At 45.3% G+C, this 23040-nt stretch overlaps 1 pseudogene across 1 annotated transcript; it reads right to left on the reverse strand.

Moving 5' to 3' along the window:
• Positions 1-454: 454 nt before the first annotated feature.
• LOC148140083 (zinc-binding protein A33-like) lies at positions 455-13661 on the reverse strand (annotated as a pseudogene). The gene is made up of 5 exons (XR_015752911.1): positions 12697-13661; positions 12377-12472; positions 12051-12283; positions 11432-11454; positions 455-6212 (listed from the first exon to the last, which is right to left on the reverse strand). The product of XR_015752911.1 is annotated as a zinc-binding protein A33-like (transcript).
• Positions 13662-23040: the final 9379 nt, after the last annotated feature.

Below are 23040 nucleotides of genomic sequence, written 5' to 3' on the forward strand. Positions count from 1 at the left end.
GCTAAACGTCTCTATGATTCTTTGACTCTATAACTGAAATGAGGAGGAATTTCTTCAACCAGAGGGTGTTTAATCTGTAGAACTCATTGTTACAGAATGATGTGTAGACCAAGTCATTGAGTGTGTTTAAGACAGAGATGGATAGCTTCTTGATTAGTAAAGGGACCAGGGTTACAGAGAGAAAGCAGGAGAATGGGGACTGAGAAATATATCAGCCACGATCAAATGGTGGAGGAGACCCGGGGTGGTTTTTAGAGATGCAACACATCACATTTCTTTGACCTCATTCTGCTGCTGCATCTTTTAGTCAACAGAGGGGAAGCCTGCAACTGGATATATTAGTGACTGTCTTATATTTATAACCGTGAGTCACTGTCACAAGTGATTGAATGGATTAGGGACCCTGTCAAGCTCCTGAATAACCTATTGAATGCCTCAAATAAAAAGACTGGAATTTGCAAAGCACTTGTAATGACATCTCAAAGCTTCTTACAGTCTACGAAGTATTTCAATATTGTATTTAATGTTGCAAAATGGAACATAAAGCAGCCAGTCTGTACAGAGCAGGCTCCCGTAAACAGCAATGTGAACACATCATCTAATCGATTTGGTGTTGTATGGGGATAAACATTGGCCATGGGACCTTTTTTATATTCACCCCGACATGAGGTTTGAATCAAAGTGTAATTGAATGGAGTGCAGTCCGAATACTGCAGCACTCCCCCAGTACTGAACTCAAGTGTCAGTCTGAGGTTTTATCATCATGTCACACACTGCAAGCTCAGACATTCACATTTCTCTCCAAATTATTATTGTACGGTGTCTCAACACCGTAAATATGATGCTGTAATTTGTAAATACGATGCTGAAGGACAGCATCTGAGGAGCATAAGTTGGGAGCATAGGCTGTCAGGGAAGGATGTCGTGGAAATGTGGAACTTTTTCAAGGAACAGATACGATGTGTCCTTGATATGTATGTACCTGTCAGGCAGGAAAGAGATGGTTTTGTGAGGGAAACTTGGTTGACGAGGTAGGTTGAATGTCTTGTAAAGAGAAAGAAGGAGGCTTACATAAGGTTGAGGAAACAAGGTTCAGACAGCGCATTGGAGGGATACAGGATAGCCAGAAGGGAGCTGAAGAAAGGGAGTAGGAGAGCTAAGAGAGGGCATGAAAAATCTTTGGCGGATAGGATCAAAGATAACCCCAAGGCATTTTATACGTATGTGAGAAACATGAAAGTGACGAGAACGAGGGTAGGTCCGATCAAGGACAGTAGTGGGAGACTGTGTATTGAGTTGGAAGAGATAGGAGAGGTCTTGAATGAGTACTTTTCTTCAGTATTTCCAAACGAGAGGGACCGTATTATTGAAGAGGAGAGTGTGAAACGGACTGGTAAGCTAGAAGAGACACTTGTTAGGAAGGAAGATGTGTTGGACATTTTGAACAACTTGAGGATAGACAAGTCCCCCGGGCCCGATGGGATATATCCTAGGATTATGTGGGAAGCAAGAGAGGAAATTGCAGAACCGTTGGCAATGACCTTTTTGTCATCACTGTCAACGGGGGTGGTACCAGAGGACTGGAGAGTGGCGAATGTTGTGCCCCTGTTCAAAAAAGGGAATAGGGATAACCCCGGGAAGTACAGGCCAGTTAGTCTTACTTCAGTGGTAGGCAAAGTAATGGAAAGGGTACTGAGGGATAGGATTTATGAGTATCTGGAAAGACACTGCTTGATTAAGGACAGCCAGCACGGATTTGTGAGGGGTAGGCTTGCCTTACAAGTCTTATTGAATTCTTTGAGGAGGTGACCAAGCATGTGGATGAGGGTAGAGCAGTGGATGTAGTGTACATGGATTTTAGTAAGGCATTTGATCAGGTTGCCCATTGTAGGCTTATGCGGAAAGTCAGGGGGCATGGGATAGAGGGAAATTTGGCCAGTTGGATAGAAAACTGGCTAACCAGTCGAAGTCAGAGAGTGGTGGGAGATGGTAAATATTCAGCCTGGAGCCCAGTTACAAGTGGAGTTCCACAGGGATCAGTTCTGGATCCTCTGCTGTTTGTAATTTTTATTAATGACTTGGAAGAGGGAGTCGAAGGGTGGGTCAGTAAATTTACAGATGATACAAAGATTGGTGGAGTTGTGGATAGTGAGGAGGGCTGTTGTCAGCTGGAAAGGGACTTAGATATGATGCAGAGCTGGGCTGAGGAGTGGCAGATGGAGTTCAACCCTGTCAAGTGTGAGGTTGTCTATTTTGGAAGGACAAATAAGAATGTGGAATACAGGGTTAACAGTAGGGTTCTTATTAAGGTGGTAGGAGCAGAAGGATCTTGGGATCTATGTTCATAGATCTTTGAAAGTTACCACTCAGGTGGATAGAGCTTGTAAGAAGGCTTATGGTGTATTAGCGTTCATTAGCAGAGGGATTGAATTCAAGAGTCGTGAGGTGATGTTGCAGCTGTACAAGTCCTTGGTTAGGCCACATTTGGAGCACTGTGTGCAGTTCTGGTCGCCTCACTTTAGGAAAGATGTGGAAGCTTTGGAGAGGGTGCAGAGAAGATTTACCAGAATGTTGCCTGGAATGGAGAATAGGTCGTACGAGGATAGGTTGAGAGTGCTAGGCCTTTTCTCATTGGAATGGCGAAGGATGACGGATGACTTGATAGAGGTTTATAAGATGACCAGAGGAATAGATAGAGTAGACAGTCAGAAACCTTTTCCCCGGGTACAACAGAGTGTTACAAGGGAACATAAATTTAAGGTGAAGGGTGGAAGGTATAGGGGGGATGTCAGGGGTAGGTTCGTTACCCAGAGAGTGGTGGGGGCATGGAATGCACTGCCTGTGGGAGTGGCAGAGTCAGAATCATTGGCGACCTTTAAGCGGCAATTGGATAGGTACATGGATGGGTGCTTAAGCTAGGACAAATGTTCGGCACAACATCGTGGGCTGAAGGGCCTGTACTGTGCTGTATTGTTCTATGTTCTATGTTCTAACACAGATCACTGCACAACACCGCTGGTCACAAATCTCCAGTCAGAAAAACACACTTCCATCGCACTCATCAATCTTCTTTGTCACTTCCTCAAAAAACTCACTGAGGTTTGTCAGATGTGACCTCTCCTCTGCTTTGCCATTGAATAAGATTATAGCTAATCTGATCATTCTCAAATTGACTTTCCGGCCTGAACTCCATAACTTTTGATTTCCTTCCTTGTTAAAAATCTGTCCATCTGAGCCTTGTATATCCTGAATGACCCAGCCTCAACAGCCCTATGCAGCTTCAAATTCCACACAAGCACAGAGAATGCTGGAGAAACTCAGCAGGTCTGGCAGCAGCTGAGGTGTGAGAAATGTTTCAAATCCAGTGTGACTCTTGTTCAGATCTGCTTGTGTCTGTCCAGTGGGAGGGTGTAGAAATGTGTTGATTTATGTGATGGGTTAGACAGGCTTCAGAGTCTCTTTCTCACCACAGAGGCATAGCCCTGCAATGTAAAAGGGAATTCAAGAGTCCTTGGTCAGCAGTGGGGAAGTTAATGCCTCAGCCTACTTGAAACCTAATTCATCAACCCTTTGAAATGATCTGGAAGAATCTACATTTCACTGCCAATCACAAGGTTTCCTACAAAAATAAAAAAATGCTCGAGAACCTGGAGCAGTGTCACGAGACCTAAATATTGTCTCTTCCTTCCCTCCACTCACGTTGCCAGATTGCTGATTCTCACCAGCAATTTCTGTTTTTGTAGCACTCCTTGGCAGTGAAAATTGAAGTTTGTAACACACCTCGTGTTCAACAAACAAAGAATTGCAAATGCTGGAAATCTGAAACAAAATAGAAATTGATTGAGAAAATATTTTCTCTGCACAAATGCTGCCAGACCTGTGCCTGGAACAGGCCAACACAGAACATTGCTGTAAAACTCATCACAAAAGTCCTCATTCACTGTCACCCTGTCAAATTCATCTTCATGTTATGATTAGATGAGATTCCCTCCAGTATGGAAACAGGCCCTTTGGCCCAACAAGTCCACACCGACCCTCCAAAGAGTAACCCACCCAGACCCATTCCCCTATATCTACCTCTAACTAACGCACCTAATACTATGGGCAACTCAGCATGGCCAATTCACCTAAATGGACATCTTTGGATTGTTGGAGGAAACCGGAATACCCAGAGGAAATCCACGGGGAGAGTATGTAACTTCCACACAGGCTGTCGCCCAAGGTTGGAAATGAACCGGGATCCCGGGTGCTGTGAGGCAGCACTGCTGACCACTGAGCCACCATGCCGCCCTGGCATTTCATTCCATGGGCTTCAATTTTAATTCTAATTCTTTCAGGTGACCATTTCTCAAAAGCATTTTCCAAGTTCAGGATCAATTTCCCTCTGAATCCTAATTGTGTCTTCAGTCAAAAGCTCAATCAACTGAATGGTTTCAAACATGGTTAAATATTATATGATCATGACATAAATGATCAGTTCACCCATCACTTTCAAATCTGAGGTTTTCAAATTTTCCAATTTTATGAAAAAGCAGTAACATTCTGGGCAATAGTTACAAACCTGAGCAAAACAAGACCAATTTCTCAATGTTATGACATCATGTTGTTGTTCAGAAAGCATGTGGTGTTTTGGCTTTCATTAACAGGGGGATTGAGTTTAAGAGCCATGAGATCTTGTTGCAGCTGTATAAAACTTTGGTCAGACCATACTTGGAATACTGTGTCCAGTTCTGGTCGCCCTATTATAGGAAAGATGTGGATGCTTTGGAGAGGGTTCAGAGGAGGTTTACCAGGATGCTGCCTGGAATGGAGGAGTTATCTTACGAAGAGAGGTTGACTGGGCTCGGACTTTTTTCATTGGAAAAAAGAAGGAAGAGAGGGTACCTAATTGAGGTGGACAAGATAATGAGAGGCAAAGATAAAGTTGATAGCCAGAGACTTTTTTCCAGGGCAGAAATTGTTAACGCGAGGGGTCATAGTTTTAAGCTGTTTGGTGGAAAGTATAGAGGGGATGTCAGAGGCGGGTTCTTTACGCAGAGAGTTGTGAGAGCATGGAATGCGTTGCCAGCAGCAGTTATGGAAGCGAGGTCATTGAGGATATTTAAGAGACTGCTGGACATGCATATGGTCACAGAAATTTGAGGGTTCGTACATTAGGTTTACCTCACATAAGGATCAATGGTCGGCACAACATCGTGGGCTGAAGGGCCTGTTCTGTGCTGTACTATTCTATGTTCTATGTATGGGGTATACATTATTGACACATGGCGGAAGTCTAAAGAAGATCAATCTGACATTTTTATTTTGATTGAGCCCAGTCCCCCTGGAAAGACTCCACTGACCGGCAGTGAAATGATTTGGTCTCCCCCTGGAAAGACTCCCCTGAGCCCAGTCTGAGACCCACTGACTGATCCAACTCCAACACCATCATGTAGCGCCACCTCCCGCCTGTGGAGCAACATTACAGACAGGAAGGTCCCCGGGTTCCTATAGCTCACAGCTCACTCTACCCAGTCAGTCCCTCTCTACAATTGAGCTTCTATTTGTTTCTTCTCTCCCCGTCCTTCTTTCCCCCAGACTGAGACCAACCCCCATCAGTTTACAGCTGGCAGGAGGCAGGGGGACGGGGTGAAATTATGGGATGGATCTGTCAGTGCCCTTTAATCCCGCAGATTGTCAGTGGGGCGGGGTTTTTCCCGTCGTAATTCCATCCCGGATTAAAGAAGGGAAAGAGCCTCTCAGTGAAAGTGTGGGTGAAAGTGTGGAGATGGGACATGGTGTCCGCATTGTAAAATGACACCTGTCCACCCTCATAGTCCAGGAAAACCCCGATCTTCCGGGGATTCACACTCGGGGAGAGGGGGGTCACCCAGGGGGAGGTGGCGGCAAAATAACGGCATCCGGGTACCAGCCTCACAATCCAGAATCCGGTCTCCGGGCTCGGGATGATCTCCCCTTTCCTCATCACAGACTCTCGGGCCACTCCCAGACCCCACCAGGTCTTCTCCCCCACCTCCACCTCCCAGTAATGTCTCCCTGATGTGAATCCCTCTGATCCCAGGACACAGGCCGAGGAATCAAATCTCTCCGGGGAGTCAGGGAGCCGCTGCTCTGTGTCTCCGAGTCTCACACTGGTCCGGTCCTCAGACAGGATGAGCCGGGGATGCGCTGTGTTCGGATCCAGAGTCAGAGAAGCTGGAGCTGGGGGAGAGATCAAATAACACCGTCAGGGAGAGGGAGGGAGAGAGAGAGGCCAGGGAGAGTGAGGGGAGCAGGTAGTGAGGGGTTCACCGATACAGGGGGGTGAGAGTGAAGGGGAGATAGGGCGAATCTGGAAAAGAGGAGTTTGAAGGAGTGGAGGGACAGGGAAAGAGGAGTGAGTGAGGGGGAGTGCAGTGAGAGTGGAGCAATGAGGAGGAAGGATGGTAAGGCCGAGGGCTGTGAGGGATAAGGAGGGAGGTGAGGTGAGAGGGTTCATTTGGAGGGGAGTGAGTGGGGAAATGAAGAACAGAACACTAACCCTAACATTAACCTTATCGCAGGAGGGAGAGGAAGATTAAAGAGAGGGAGAGAGTGAGGAGAGTTGGGATAGAGGGTGGAGAGTGAGGAGAGGTGGGAGGGAGAGCAGGGAGACTGAGGGGGTGGTATGAGAGAGAGTGGTGTGGAGATTAAGGGGGAGCTTAGAGGAGGGAGAGCAATGCGAGGGTGAGTGCTCAGGTAAGAGCAATGGGAAGGGGTATTCCTAGGGCTGGGTAAGGGAGAGAGCAGTTTGGGGAGTGCCTGCAGTGCCATCATCTGGAGAGCCAGGAGGAGTGGGGAGAAGAAGGGGGAATTGTGGGGATGGGAAGTGTGATGGTCGTGACAAATTCCAGTGTGCTGGGGACAGTAAACTGATGCAGAGAGTGAGGGGAGAGCGAGGGGCAGATTGTGTGGCAGAAGAGGATGGAGTAGAAGCACTAAAGGTTGGGGAAGTAGAGGGGAGAGTGAGGGGAGACCAGGGGGTGTGGGACAGCATAGGGGAGTGTCAGATGATAGGGGCCAGAAGGGTGACGGGAGAGCGATGGGAAGAGTGAGGGGTATGGGAGAGGTTAGGGAGACTGAAGGAGTTAGTGAGAATGAATTATATGGACAGGATGGGGGGAGGGCAGAATGAGGGAAAGGAGAGACTGAGAGAGATGGATGGACATGGACTCCAATGGGAGATGGCTAGGTGCAGGAGGAAGATACGAATTAGAAGGGGAGAGTGAGTTGGAGACTGAGGGTGATGGAACTAGGAAAGGAGGGACAGGAAGGGAAGAATGAGAGGAGGGAAGAGTAATGGGGAAGTGAGCACAGGGAGGAGTGCGATAACAAAATGAGTGTCAGTGAAAATGGAGAGTGAGGAAAGTGGACGGTAAGTGGAACTGGAAGGGTAGGGAACAGTAAGTGGAAGGTTGGTGAATGCAAGAGGAAGGGGAGAGTGAGGTGATGTGGGTGGGAATGAGGATAGTGAGGGGAGGCAGGAGTGATGGGCAGCAAGGGAGTGGGGAGACTGAGGGAGGGGTAGAGTGGAGTTACATTTATCAGGGAGGATTCAGGGAAAGGGGAGGGTAGCATGATGGAGAGTGGGAGGAAATGAGGGGAGGTTTTTTAAAAATTTCAGATCAGGGAATGGGAGATTGAAGAAATGGGGAAGTGATAGTGGATGGAATGAGTGGAAGCTGAGTAAAGATGGGGGAAGAGGGTATAGGGGTTTTGTGAGGGAGGGGAACAGTTTGGGATGGGATAGGAGAGTGTAGAATGAAAGCATAAGGAAAGATTTGCCAAATAAGTGGACGATCGAGCATTGGAGATGGAGACAGTGAATGGGAGGGTTGAGAGATGAAGATGCAGTGAGTGAGGGGAAGAGAGAAAGGAAGGTGAGAGTGAGGAGGAAGGGATGGCTGAGCTGGAGGGAAGAAGGACAGGTTCCTTTTGGGCATGGGAGGGATAAGTGAGCGGGAGAGAAAAATGTGTGGCATGGAGTGACGAGGTATATGAGAGGGATGGGACATGTTAAGAGTATGGGGAATTAATCCGTATGTGGAAGTGAGAGAACAAAATAAGGGCATTCTGAAGGTCAGTGAATTGGAGGATGAGGTCGAGTCTGTGAAGGGGAGAAGAGAGTCAAGATGAGGGGACTGTAGGCCAGGGATTTAAAAGGAAGGAGATAATCAGGTCTTGGAAGTTGAGCAAGTCTGAGGAATGTGGAGAAGGTGAGTGAATTTGAGGATGAGGTGGAGGGGAAGAGAAGTGGAGGTGAGAGTGAAGAGGAAGGGGATAGTGAGGAGGCAAGATTAAAAGAGGGGAGAGTCTGGGGTGGGGGAAATCATGGCAGAGTGATTATGGAGGAATGGAGTGGAAGGGGAAGGTGAGTGTGAGATGGGAGTGAGGGGCAGTGTGAGGCAGAGGGTGAGAGCAGTGTGAGGTTGAGGGGAGAGTGACTGGATTGGGAAGCTGTGATTGAGGGGACAGTGAGGGAGAGCTGAGAGAGTGTGAGGAATGAGCAGGAGGGGGCTGTGATATTGAGGGGGAAAGGGAAATCAGGAGGGAGTGAGGGAACATTGATAGCAATGGAGATTGGAGAGTGTGGGAAACCAGATTGTAAGGGGGAGGTGGAGGGGAGAATGAGGTGGAGGGAAGAGGTTGTCAACGTTTGGAAATGGAGGGAGGGTGGGGATAGGACTGAATGGTGAACAATTTAGAGGAATGGATGGATGTGAAGAGTGTGGAGGTGAGTCAGGTGGAGGGTGGAGAATGCAGTGAGGCCATGGTCTGTCAGGCTAAAGGACAATTAATGCAGATACAAACCAAGAGAAGAATGAGGTCAAGGAGTAAGTAACCAGGATGGGAAGCTAAGCTAGAGGGATCAGTGAAGGAGAGGGAAGAATGAATGGAGAGTGATCAGGAGGGCAGAGAGGGAGTGCGAGAGTAGGCAAAAACAATGACTGCAGATGCTGGAAACCAGATTCTGGATTAGTGGTGCTGGAAGAGCACAGCAGTTCAGGCAGCATCCGAGGAGCAGTAAAATCGACATTTCGGGCAAAAGCCCTTCATCAGGTGAGTACACAGAGTAGGGTCAAGAGAGTAGAAGTGGGGAGTGAGCAGAAGGGAGACAGTGAGAGCAGGAGATAGTTGGGTGGGAGACCACGAGGGAGTGTTGCTTCGAGGTAGGGAGTGGTGATCCATGGCAAGGTGTTGGGGAGGGAGGGTGAGGAGAGTAGGGCCTGTATGGAGACAGAAGTGAGAGATAGGGACAAGGAATCTGAGGAGACAATGATGGGGTGAATAAAGAGATGGGTTGTGTGCAAGGTCATGAGATTGGAGGAGGTGAAAGGCAGGGGTTAAGGGAAATGGAGAGGGAAGTTGGCAGCGAGGGGGAGGGGGTTTGAAAATGAGGAAGATAACTCTGAGGAGGAGAATTGGGAGAGAGGAGGAGAGAGTGAAAATGAGATGTGTGTGGGAAGGCTGAGAATGTCGCGTGAGTGAGAGGGGCGACAATGTTGCTCCTTTAACAAGGTTAGGTTGTCCCTGTGTTTTTTGTCCGGGGGGTGGAGGGTCATAACCGCATATCTTCCATGTGCCTGGTTTCTATGGGTTTTAGGGCTAATTTGGTTAGAGCTAACAGATAATGCCTCAGGTTTTAAACGGCTTTCAACTTTTTAAAAAAATGCAATGTCTGTTCACCTCCATCCCTCATCAGGATGGTCTCAGGGCTGTCCGCTTCTTCCTGGAACAAAGGCCTGAACTGTGCCCACCCCCACCACCCTCCTCCCCTTGGCCGAGCTTAGCCTCACCCTCACCAACTTCTCTTTTAACTCCCCTCATTTTCTTCAGGTCGGAGGGGTAGGAATCATTTCCCACATGGGCCCCTGTTATATCTGTCTAATTGGGGTGTATGTGAAACATTCCTTTTCTCGTCCTATTCCGGCCCCCACCCACAAGGCTTTCTGCAGTATGTCGATGATAACATTAATGCTGCCTCCTCACTCTCATGTCTGGAATTGGAAAATTTTATCAATTTCACTTCAAGCTTCCACACCGCTCTTACCTTAACCTAGTCCAGCTCTGACTCCTCCATTCCTTTCCTAGGAATATACAGGCCACCAATATCCATTATAAATCCACGGACTCCCACAGTTTCCCGGACTGCATATCCTTGCATCCTGCTACATGTAACGATTCCAGTCCATTCTCCCAATTCTCCACCATATCACATTTTTTCCGATGGTGCCAACTTTGACAAGGGAATTTCCGAGATGTCCAGTTTCTTACTCAACCAAGGATACCCCAGCACTGTTGTTTCCAGGGCCCTCAAATGGTCCAACCTTTCTCCCACACTTCCGCCCTCACCTTCTCTTCTCTCCTGTAACAACAATCGGCTTCCCTTGTCCTTTCCTAACATCCCACCAGCATCCACATCTTGAGGATATTAGCCACAGGTACTTTTGGAATTTTCGTGCAATTCTGGTCTTGTTCCTAGTGGAAGTATGTTATGAAACTTGACAGGACTAGAAAAGTTTTACGAGGATCTTGCCAGTGTTGGAAGATTTGTGCTGTAGGGAGAGGTTGAATTGGCTGGGGTTGTTTTCTCTAGAACATCAGAGGCTGAGGGATGACCGTGTAGAGGTTAATAAAAATCATGAGGGGCATAAATACGGTAAATAGACAAGGTCTTTTCCCTGGGGTGGGGAAATCCAGAAGTAGAGGGTTCAGGGTGAGAGGGGAAAGATATAAAAGGACATAAGGGGCATCATTTTCATGCAGAGGGTGGTGTGTGTATGGAATGAGCTGCCAGATGAAGTGGTGGAGGCTGGTAAAATTGCAACATTTAAAAGGCATATGAGTGGGTATATAAATAGGAAGGGTGCAGTGAGATATGGGCCAAGTACTGGCAAATGGGACTAGATTAGGTTAGGATAACTGATCGGCATGGACGAGTTGGCCCAAAGAGTCTTTCTGTGCCGTACGCCACTATAATTCTATGACTCTGTGATTCCCCATTTAAACTCTGACTGTCTCAGGCTGGTCAGGAGCCATGCAGGGACAGGGATGGCCATTCCCTGGAAATATGGGCCGTGTGTCTCTCTCAGGGTCAGGGGAAGGTCACAGTCACACAAACAGCCCAAATCAGGGCAGTGATCACTTCCAGCCTGAGAACCAGGCTGTACTATTTACAGACATCTTGTCATTGTTTACAATATTATAGAACAGTTTTATCAAAGCTAATGCTGTTTCACACCTGTAATGAGCTTCTTGTTGTAAAAAACACTTTGTGTGTGAGCATAACCGGAGTTCATGTCGCCCGATAAACCACCCTTTAAAGAAAGCAGTGACAATAGCCAGGAAATAAACACTAAATAACCTATCCCTGAGCAAACTGTGCAGAATTTCAGTAAAGAGCATGTCCTACCTTCTCTTCCGACAAGCTTCCTCCTGAAAGAAATGAATCACAAACAGTGAGGATGGCAGTAACAGATTTCAGGAGGAGACAGACAGGTTGCTGAAATGTGCAGACACAACACGGAAGTGTGAAGTGATACATTTTGGAAAGAAGATTGAGGAGAGGGTAAAATAAACTGGAACTGACCATCAGTCCCGTTCACAGACACAGTGACTCTCACACTCCCACTGTACCAGACATACCCACACACCCTCCACATGGAACTGGAACTGGATTATAATGGGAGTTCTAGGAGATCATTAAGCTTTGGGAACACAGATAATAATACAAAAACAAAATAACAACTGATTCTCGGGAGAATGTCTGTAATCCCCAGAATCTGCAGACAGTGTGGCAACAGTTACAGAAAACAGAGATTACTGGAAATTCTCAACAGGTTTGGAAGGATCTGTGGACAGACTTCAGAGTGAACGTTTCGGGAGCACTGAGCCTAATTCAGAGACAACAGCAGAATCGTCCAGACAGTCACAAGTTCAGTTAACTTTCTTTGCACTAAATTCGATATTATTTCTACAGTCAGCATTATGTCTGAAATGTATCTGAAATAACATGCAATATCTTCCCTTACCTTCAGAAATATCAGCTCGTCTTTTTGATCCATCTGTTTCTGCAACTTTGAGAGTTCCTCCTCAATAGAATTTAAATTCTCCTGAATCTCTCGAAGGTTTCTCTCCATTGGTTCTACAACCCTCTCCTCTTCTTCCCTGAGATCTCTGAGAAAACGTGCTCTTTCTCAGTGAGAATCTGGTGCATTTTAGTGAACTCGGATGTGATGTGGGTCTGCAGACTGCTCGCCTGTTCCTACCAAATGAAATGTGAAACCTCATTAATGTCCCACGATAAAGGGAACAAAACTAACCCAGATCCCAGAGAATCAGCACAGGGAGAGCTCACCCTCACTTCGGAAATCTTCCGTTTCTGGGTCAGTTCCGTTTGGAGAACCACCGATTTCTTCTCTGTGAGAGAATCTAAGTAAGATTTCAGCTGATCCTAGAATTGGAAAATAAAATTACAATCTCAAAGTGTTCGCCCCTGAAAATGTGCTAATTCCTTATTAAAACTATTTCAGAAGAACACTAACGCTGCAGGAGAGCAATTGTCAGCGATACAATTCCTGTTTCTGGTCTCTGACGGAGGTGTGTGAGTGCAGACGAGTCTCAAAGATGGTCTGAACAGATTGCTTAGAAATACCGATGACAAAATACAATGTTTACCTTGTAGATTTCAACAGCCTCATTGATCGGCAGGAAGCGGTGCTCTCTGTGTTCCCGCGAATCTCTACAAATCAGACAGATCAACTTCTTGTCAGTTTCACAAAACAGCTTCAGATCTTCCTGATGTACCTCACAGTGAGGTTTACTTTCCTTCTCTGTCGGATCCAGCTTTAATTTTCGAGCTTTCTCCGCCAGATTCGCTAAGGCCCGATTTACCCTGAGGTTTCTTTCCGTAAACTCCTCTCTACATTCCGGACAGGAGTTTATCTCCTTCTTTTCCCAACTCTCGGTGATACAGGAGCGGCAGAAGTTGTGTCCAGAATCCAGTATAACCGGATCGGTGAAGAAATCCAGACAAATGGGACAAATTGTCTCCTCGGTGAAACTCAGGAGCTGCTGTCTGGACGCCATGTTCACCCTCAGCACTTCCTGATTCAAACCACTTTCAGTTTCGATATCCCTGCGCTGGTAAATACATCCAGTTCAACGTTTCCCCGAGGAATTTCACCGCAATACTCAGAGACTGATTACAGGAAATCGGAATGAGTCTCGGCTATTCAGCCCCCACCATTCAACATGATTCTGTCTGATCGATTACTCCAGTGCCTTTTACCCTCCCGATTCCAATAACCCTGAATGCTGTTGGTAATCAGAAACCTGGAAACTCCATCCTGAAACATGCTGAAAGAGTGATCTCTCACGCCCCTCTGCTGTAGAGAATCACAAAGATTCACAGCCATCCAAGGGAATTCAAAATTCTCCTCATCTCAGACCGAATTGAGAACCGCCTTATGTTGAAGTTGGGCCCTGGTTCAGGAATCTCCAGCCCGGCGGGAATATCTCACCTGAAGCGGCACTGTCCACCTCTTTAAGCATTTTGTAAATTTCAGCTTGATCGCCTCTCATTTTTCAAAACTCTGGGGAATACAGGCTCCGTTTGCCCAGTTTCTCGTCATTGGACACAGTTCCGCCATCCCGGGAATAAGTCTGGTAATCCTTTTCTGTGTTCCCTGGATGGTGACGATATAGTTCCTCCGATATGGAGACCAAATATACACACAGTCCTGCAGATGCAGGCTAACTGAGCTCCTAGCCAACTGAAGCAAGTCGTTCCTGCTCCTGTACTCAGATCCCCGAGCAATGAAGGCTCACTCACATTACTTTAGCCTTCCTCATACCTTGCTGCACCCGCGTGAAAGCTTTCGGCGATTTACTGACAATGACACTGAGGTCCCACTGTACACCTGCACTCTTCAACCTCATCCTTCCCGAAATACCCTTCAAATCTCTTTCTCCACATTGTTTTCACATTTATCCACATTATGTTCCATCCGGTATATTCTTGCCCATTCATGAAGCCTGGCAATTCCTCAGAAGCTATTTTACATCTTCCTCACAATACACTTTCCCCCTACGAATTTTGCTCCCCACAAATCTGTAAAGATTACATTTGGCCCCCAGCTTCTATTCACTGATATATTTTGTGGATAGCTGGAGCACAAATACTGATCCTTGTGGCTCCTGTCAGTCACAGCCTGTCACCGCGGGAATTTCCCAGTCACTCCTCCTGTTTGTGTCCCTATGTTCACCAGTCATTAATCCATATCTGTCCCTTATCGTAAACAAGTCTTTATTCTGTCGACATATTTGAAAGAGAAACAGGTTTAAAATGTGGAAGGGGAATTGACTGCGGGCTAGGAGTGTGAATGGACACATGATGCTGCCAATCGAGATGGGGTGGGAGAAACAGACAGAGAGAGAGGGCGGTGGGGGTGATGGCTGGGAACCACTGTCACTTCCACCCTGCTGCAGACTGACCTCATGGCCGGTGACAACCCCTCTGGTGAAATCCGGTGTAAGACCCAGATCCATAACCGATATTGTGTAGGTCGCTCAACCTCATGCACAAAATATTGTCAATGTTCAGCAGATAGCGGGATAGCAGATATCGAAACAGTCTTTCCAGGGATTGGATTTCAAAGTTCTTGCATTTATTTACTGCCTTTCACAACAATAGGAAGCCACTTTACGGACCATGGAACATTTTCTGTGATGGAGGGAATACGTCAGGTACCTGGAGCCCAGTGAGCAGAGCAGCTGCCTTGTCCCCTCTCAGTCCCGCACGGCAGGCTCCGTCTGGATTATTGTCCAGGCCTCGATACCCCTGACCTGACTCAGAGGGAAGAGCACTCCCACTCATCCACAACTGACATCTCCCACTGGAGCTGAGGCAGTTCCCCACCCGTTTCTGGAAGGTTCCTTTCCAAAGGAAGGCTGGAGAGATGAGGCAGTGCATTTCCAATCAATGCTGTGAACTCTAGACATTTCCAAAAAATCGGCCTCTGTGTTCAATGGATCCTTCCCACTGACACTGGCTCAGAATGAAAGAAAATCAACTGACAGTAAAAGGCGTTACAAAGGATCCTTCCTTCTAATACCCGAAATTATTTCTTTCCAGATGGTATTGGGATTATGAAACTCTCTGCCAAACGGAGTGGTTAACCTGGAGAGTACAATGGATGTGAAACTGCGATACTGTGAGCACATGAGATTGAAAGGGCAAGCAAGGACTGCAGAAGCTGGCGAACAGAGTCGAAGAGCGTGATTCTGGAAAAGCACAGCCGGTCAGGCAGCATCCGAGGAGCAGGAGAATAGACGTTTTGAGCGGAGTCTTATGCCCGAAACGTTGATTTTCCAGCTCTTAGGATGCCGCCTGACCGGCTGTACTTTTCCAGTACCACATTCTTGGACATGAGATTGAAGACCTGTCTGGGAAATTGGCTGTGAGACAGGAGGCAGAGAGGAGGGAGAATGGACAGGTATCTACTCTCCATTCACTTCCCTCATTTCCCTTCTCCCTGTCCAACATCCTGCAAAGGCCTCTGTCTGTCTGTCTGTCAATCTGTCCTGTTGAGTCTGATTCCATCCAGTCACATGGTCACTCATTGTGACATCAGCAACTTGTTCCAAAAATACCCAGAGCTCAGAATGAGCCAGGGGACACTGTGACTCTCTGCAGCTTTTTTTAATTTTACCCATGCCCCGTTGGTAGGAACCTCTTTGATTGTTAGTTTCTGAATGTGTCAACTCATCCCCTCCTTATTCCTGTGTTCTTGGTCCACTGCCCGGACTATTCTCTATCACACCAAAATATTTCTACTGTATTTCTTGCGAACTTTTAGTAATTTTATCCACTTTATAGCATAGCTTTACATTTCCGTTCTTTCTATCACTCTATTGGTTAATGATTTAGATGCTGGGCTCATTATTCCCAATGGTACAACAATAGCTTCATTGTCAGAGAAGCGTCACATTACAGAGCGACATTGCCACGTTCATTCCATGAACAAGACAGTGGTGAATTAATTCCAATATTGGGCACAATAAGGTCTTACAAGAATAGAATAAGCGGGGCATGTTCTAAATTTAGAGGAAAGAGATTTAAGAACAAAGAAAATTAAAATAAAAAAAAACTTAATATCTTAACAGAAAGCTAATCTTCACAGCCAGAGACCTGGAATTCTATCCAATAGCACATTGTGACTTATGCCAGAGGCTGTACAGGACCTTAGTTCAGCCACTTTGGAATATTGTGTGTAATTCTGGTCTCCCTCATATGGAAGGTTATTATGGAATTTGAAAGGGTTCAGAAAAGATTTACAAGGATGTTGCCAGGGTTGGAGGATTTCAGCTTTTGGGAAAGGTTGAATAGGCTGGGGCTGTTTTCCCTGGAGCGTTGGAGGCTAACGGATGACCTCGTAGAGGTTTATAAAATCATGAGGGACACGTTTAGGATAAATAGACAAAATCACATCCCTAGTGTGTAGGACTCCAAAACTTGAGCACATAATATTAAGGTTAGAGGAAAAAGATACAAAAGAGACCAAAGGGACAACATTTTCAAGGAGAGTGTGGTACGTGTATGAAATGAGCTGCCAGAGGAAGTGAGTATAATTACAATATTTACCAAGGCATCTGGATGGGTCTGTGAATAGGAAGGGTTTTGAGGGATATGGGCTGGATGCTGGCTGGTGGGACTAGATTGTGTTCTGATATCTGGTCAGCATGGACAAGTTGGACCAAAGGATCTGTTTTCATGCTGTATGACTCTGTGAGAAAAGAGTAACAAGGGAGAGAATAGGACCCTTCAAAGATCAGCAAGGCGATCTTTGTGTGGAGCCACAGGAAATGGGAGAGAGAGACTAAACGAATATTTACTGTGTTTACTGTGGAAAAGGACATGGAAGATATTGAGTCTGTGTCAAGAAAAAACAAACATCTCTCGATTCTAAATGCCTCACATCTCGTCTGAACTATCTCCATAGACCATAAGACATAGGAGCAGAAATTAGGCCATTCAACCCATCAAGTCTGCTGCACCATTCAATCATGGCTGATAAATTTCTCAACCCCATTCTCCCACTTCCTCCCTGTAACCCTTGATCCCCTTGGTACTCAAGAACCTATTCATCTAAGTCTTCAATATATTCAATCACCTGACCTCCACAGCCTTCTGTGACAATGAATTCCACAGATTCACTACCCTCTGGCTGGAGAAGTTTCTCTTTATCTCCATTCTAAAAAGTATTTCCTTTACTCTAAGGCTGTGCCCTTGGATCCTGATCTCTCCTCCAAATTGAAACATTTCTCAAGATCTACTCTGTCCAGGCCATTCAATATTCTGTATCTTTCAATTAGATCCGCCATCATCCTTCGAAACCCAAACAAGTATAGACCCAGAGTCCTTAAACGGTCCTCATATGTTAAGCTTTTCATTCCTGGGACCTTTGTCATGAACCTCTTTTTTATATGTGCCAAGGCCAGTACATCCTTCCTGAGATATGGGGCCCAAAGCTGCACAGAATACTCCAAATGGGTCTGACCAGAGCCTTATAGAGCTTCAGAAGTACATCCCTGCTTTTATATTCAGGTCCTCTCAAAATAAATACCATTTGCCTTCATAGCTGTTGATTCAACTTAAAAGTTTACCTTGACAGAATCCAAGACTAGAACTCCCAAGTCTCTTTGCACTTCAGACTTCTGAGTTCTCACACCATTTAGAAAATAATCCATCCCTCTATTCATCCAACAAAGTGCATAACATCACAGTTTCTCGAGCTGCACTCCATCTGCTACTTCTTTGCCCACTCTCCTAACCTGTTCAAATCCTTCTGCAGTCTCCCAAACTCCTCAATGCTTCTTGTCCATCCACCTAACTTTGTATCATCTGCAAATGTAACCAGAATGTCTTCAGTTTCTTCATCTAGATCATTAATATATAAAGTGAAAAGTTGTGGCCTCAACACTGAGCCTTGCAGAAAACCACTTGTCACTGCCATCTTGAGATGCGCTATTTTATCCCCACTCTCTGGTTTCTGCCAGACAGCCAAGTTGCTGTCCATGCTAGCGTCTTGCCTCTAGAACCATGGGACTACATCTTACTCAGTAGCCTCTTGTGTGGCACCTTGTCAAAGGCCTTCTTGAAGTTCAGATAGATAAGACCAATTGATTCTTGTTACTCTAACCTGCTCATTACTTTCTCAAAGAATTACAGAAGATTTCTCAGGCACAACCTCCCCTTGATAAAATCATGCTGACTTTGCCCTATTTTATCATACACTTCCAAGTATTTAGAAATCTCATTCTTCACAATGGATTCCAGGATCTTACCTACAATTGAGGTTAGGCTAGTTAGTCTGTACGTTTCTGTCTTTTGCTGTACTCCCGTTTTCAACAGAGGTGTCACGTTAACAATTTATCAGTCCGCTGGGACCGTCCCTGATTCTATCGATTCCTGAAAGATCACCAGTAACACCTCCACTATCTATTTAGCTATCTCCCTTTGAACCCTGGGGTGTAGTCCATCTGGTCCAGGTGAGTGGTCATCCTTCAGGCCATTCAGTTTTTTAGAAAATTCTCCTGATGATGGCCATCATACCCAACTCTGACCTCTCACTCTGTCAAATTTTTGGGATATACTCATATCTTCCACTGTGAAGACTGATGTGAAGTAATTATTTAGTTCATCAGCCAATTCCTTATTCCCCACTACTATCCCACCAGCATCATTTTTCAGTGGCCGAATGTCCACTTTTGCCTCTCTTTCGCTCTTTATATACCAGAAGAAACTCTTACCTTTTTCCTTTATATTATTGGTTGGCTTTTCTTCATATTTAATCTTCTCCCTCCTTATTTCATTTTTTTTTGTTGCCCTCTGTTGGTCTTTATAAGCTTCCCAATCCTTTGGTTTCCCACTGCCCTTCAGCACATTATATGCTTCCTGTTTTGCTTTTCAGTTATTCCTGACTTTCGGAGGTTGCCTCATCCTTCCTGTACCATGCTTTTTTTCCCTCAGGATTAATCTCTTCTGTGTCTTCTCAATTATTCCCAGAAACTTCTGCCATCACTGTTCCACTGTCTTTTCTGCCAGCCTCCTCTCCCAGTCTATTTTACCCAGCTTCTCCATTATGATTCTGTATTTGCCTTTGTTCAGTTGTTACCTCTGATTCTATTTTCTCCTTCTTAACTTGCAGAATAAATTCAATCATATTATGATCACAGCCTCCTAAGGGTTCCTTCACCTTAAGCTTCCTTATCAAGACTGCCTTATTGCACAACACTAAATCCAGTATTGCCTATTCTCTAGTAGGCTCCACCACAAGCTGCTCCAAAAAGCCACCTCATAGACATTCCACGAATCCCTTTTCTTGCAATCCACAACCAATCTAATTTTGCCAGTCGACCTGCATATTGAAATCCTCCAATGATCACTGTAACTTTGCCTTTCCTACACATCTTTTCTATCTCCTGGTGTATCTTGCACCCCAGCTCCTGACTACTGTTTGGAGGACTGTACATAACTCCAACTATGGTGTTTTTACCTTTGCTGTTCCTCACATCTGCCCGACACAGATTCTACACCATCTGCCTTTACTTCATTTCTTATTGTTGATTTAATTTCATTTCTTATTAATAAAGTAACCCCACCCCTCTGCCCACCTGCCTATCTTTTCGGTAGAGTGTATATCCTTAAATATTCAGCTCCCAGTCCTGATCCTCTTGCAACCATGTCTCCATAAGGCCCACAACATCATAACTGCTAATTTTCATCTGCACACGTTCATTTACCTTATTCCTTCTCCTGCTTGCATTCAGACATAACACCTGGAGTCCTGTATTAACCTTCCCACTTCTCACTGTAATTCACTTGCCCAGTATACTTGAAGTTTGATTGCTAACTCTTCCCATACACACTATTTGTACCTGTGCTGGTGATTTTAATAACCTCTCCTGAGTTCTGCATTGTTACCTCCTCCTTTAATTCGGGTTTTCTGATGTGCCCTGTATCTGAACGCTCCTGTTCCCCCGCTCCCCTCTTTAGTTTAAAGTCCTGTCTACAGCCCAACCAGAGTCCTTAGCTGCAGACTGAACACACTGATACTGTAATAAGTACACAGATAGATACAGTTAAATATATGGATTTTAGGAGTGAAAACAGTGATAGTACTGTTTAACAGTGTCAAGATTGGCTGTGATTGGCCATTTCATTTTGATGTCTTCCAGTTCCCCTTGATCCTTTCACAGTTATTGGCTGAAAATGCAACAGTTTGTCCAATTATTGAATCTTCAGTCACTGATTTAGAATAGATCCTTACCCTACTCTGAAAGGTTTTTTTTTGTTCCATCAGTTGGGAAATGCAAAATATAATTTTGTGGAAATGGAGAGATGAGAATGACTAACATAAGGAATGAGGAGCAATGGCCCAAAGGTATAATTGCTATCGTATTAATCCAGAGATTCAGCTAATGTTCTGTGGATCCAGGTTCAAGTCAAGTGGAATTTGAATATATAAAAAAAAATCTGAAATTTTGACTGACTATCATGAAACTATTTTCAGGAAAGCCCATCTGATTCATTAATATCTTACATGCAAGAAAACTGCCATCCTCACTTTGTCTGCCCTTCATATAACTCCAATGTGGTTAACTCCCAACTACCCTCTGAAATTGCTAGGCAAGACATTCAGATGTACCAATCACTAAAAAGTCACTTCAAGGGCAACACACTATCCAGCCAGAGATGTCTCCATCCCACAAACAGATTTTTAAAAAGTTGGATTTGCTGGTACATTTCAGATGTAGGTGTGAGAGACAGAGTTCTCTCTAGATTCGTTCCCGACAGAAGTTACATTTTCCCTTCTTACTTACATGGAAAAACTGGTCACCATAAAATAAAACTGTTTCTGATTTGCTCTGTCTCCAATCCACTCCTCTTGGTCACTGGAAAAGCGAGCCATTGTCAAACAATTGTCACTGCTTAGAATGTTCCTGAAAAAAGACAAGTAGAGAGAAATTGTCTGGTGTCAGTCTTCCCACACAGTAACACCATTTATTACGCACCCATTCAATTCTCTTGCTTTGCAAGCTACATGCAAATTCAGCAAAAGTCATTTCTTTATAAACTGTGGTCATTTTCTGTGTACAGTTCAAAGCAATATGTTCCAATTTTGATCCATGTTCAAAAGTACGTATTTTTTTTAAAAAATGATGTTGTTCCTTTCAGTAGGGAAACCTGCAATTCTATTCTGGCCTCCAGGTTTCTCCAGAGTCATAGCAAAGTGGTTGAGTGCTAACTGGCTGTGGAAGTGTACAAATCACTTGAAAATACTACAATCAAAATGGATTGCAACAAATGGACCAAAAATGAGTGCAACAGAATGTTCTCGGGGCAATTAAGAGTAGCAATAACAAAAGGCCATGCTAGTAGTAATGACAGCCTGTCGGGATTCACAAAGCGGATGTGGACTACGTCCCAAGGATTCCCTCTTTCTTCATGCACGAGCAGAAGTAAAATGCCTGCCTTGGAACATCGATGAGAATGTGATCTTGGCAGTTCCTAACAGAAAAGATTCGCTAAAGCATCTCACCTTCTGGGCATCACTGAGCTAACATCTGTTTGAAGGAATTGTTCCGGCTGTGATTGCTATTATGTGTGAGAATCCACTATATTTCTTGCTATGTGTGGAACTCCGCTACTCCATTAGTTAGAAAACACCTGTCTTTACAATGTCACAGCAAATATTTAACCACAGCTAGCAAAAGGCTTCCAATGGCGAGCTGTGGACCAACATACAGCATGGTACGTTACTCCCTCTATCTCCTGCACTGTAAGATACTGTGCGCTTGCACGGAGCTGCCCTCTCCCGGGACCTTGGTTGGATTTGCAGAATTTAAGCGGTGGCTGGACGGCTGTTTCGAACACTCAGTGTGGAGGCCACAAAGCCTGCAGAAAGAGCAGCTTGCATTTGCAGATGGTTCTTTTTTAACTCTCCCTGCCAGGAAGCATCACTTCAGGGAACAGCCACCATCCTGGGGCAGAGAAAGGGGGATAGTTCATGTACCCGAGCTCGGAGCGGGGGTGGGGCGGACATTGTGTGTAATAGAACAAAGAACAATATAGCACAGGAACAGGCCCTTCTGTCCTCCAAGCCTGCGTAGATACATTTGGCCCTTCCATACTAAAACTGTCTTCACTTGCAGGATCCATATTCCTCAATTCCCTTCCCATTCAAGTATTTGTTCAGGTGTTTCTTGAATGCTGTTATTGTGTCTGCTTCCACCATTTCTTCTGGCAGCGCATTGCAGGCACTCATTCATCTTTGTGTGAGAAACCTGCCTCACAAATCTCTTTTAAATCCTCCACCCCATCCCACCAACACCTTGAACCTGTGTCCCCTAGTAATTGACCGCTCCACCTTGGGAAAAATGCCTCATAATTTTCTCTCTATCCATGCCACTCACAATCTTATAAACTTCTCTTCTGTCTCCCTTTAGCCCCTTGCATTTCAATGATCTCAAACACTATCTATCCCACCTTTCTTCTTCGCTAAAATCTCTCAGAACAGGCAACATCCTGGTAAACATCCTTTTCTGTACCCTGAGCAAATCATTGATATCCTTCTGGTAGTGAGACCCAGAACAGCAATATTCCAAGTGTGGAGTAATTACATTTCTATGGACCTGCAGCATAATGTTTTTATCCTTACACTAATGTTCCTTCCAATGAAGCCAAGCATGGCATAGGCCTTTTTCCTACCTTAACTACCTGCGTTGCCACCTTCAGTGATCTGTGAACCTGCACACCCAAATCCCTCCACATATCAATCCTCCTAAGGCTCTGTCACCAAAGTTTCTATCTGTAATTTGTTTCAAAAAGGCATCACCTCAGGTTTGTCCAGATTAAACTACATCTGCAATTTTCTGCCCATGCCTCCATCTGATCTATATTCTGCTGTATTTTCTGGAAGTCCTCCTCACTATCTACAACTGCACTAATCTGTTTTA

This window comes from Chiloscyllium plagiosum, unplaced genomic scaffold, assembly GCF_037043375.1.
Source record: "Chiloscyllium plagiosum isolate Xiang-an unplaced genomic scaffold, Cpla_swu_hap1 HiC_scaffold_35, whole genome shotgun sequence".
Classification (NCBI taxonomy): Eukaryota; Metazoa; Chordata; class Chondrichthyes; order Orectolobiformes; family Hemiscylliidae; genus Chiloscyllium; species Chiloscyllium plagiosum.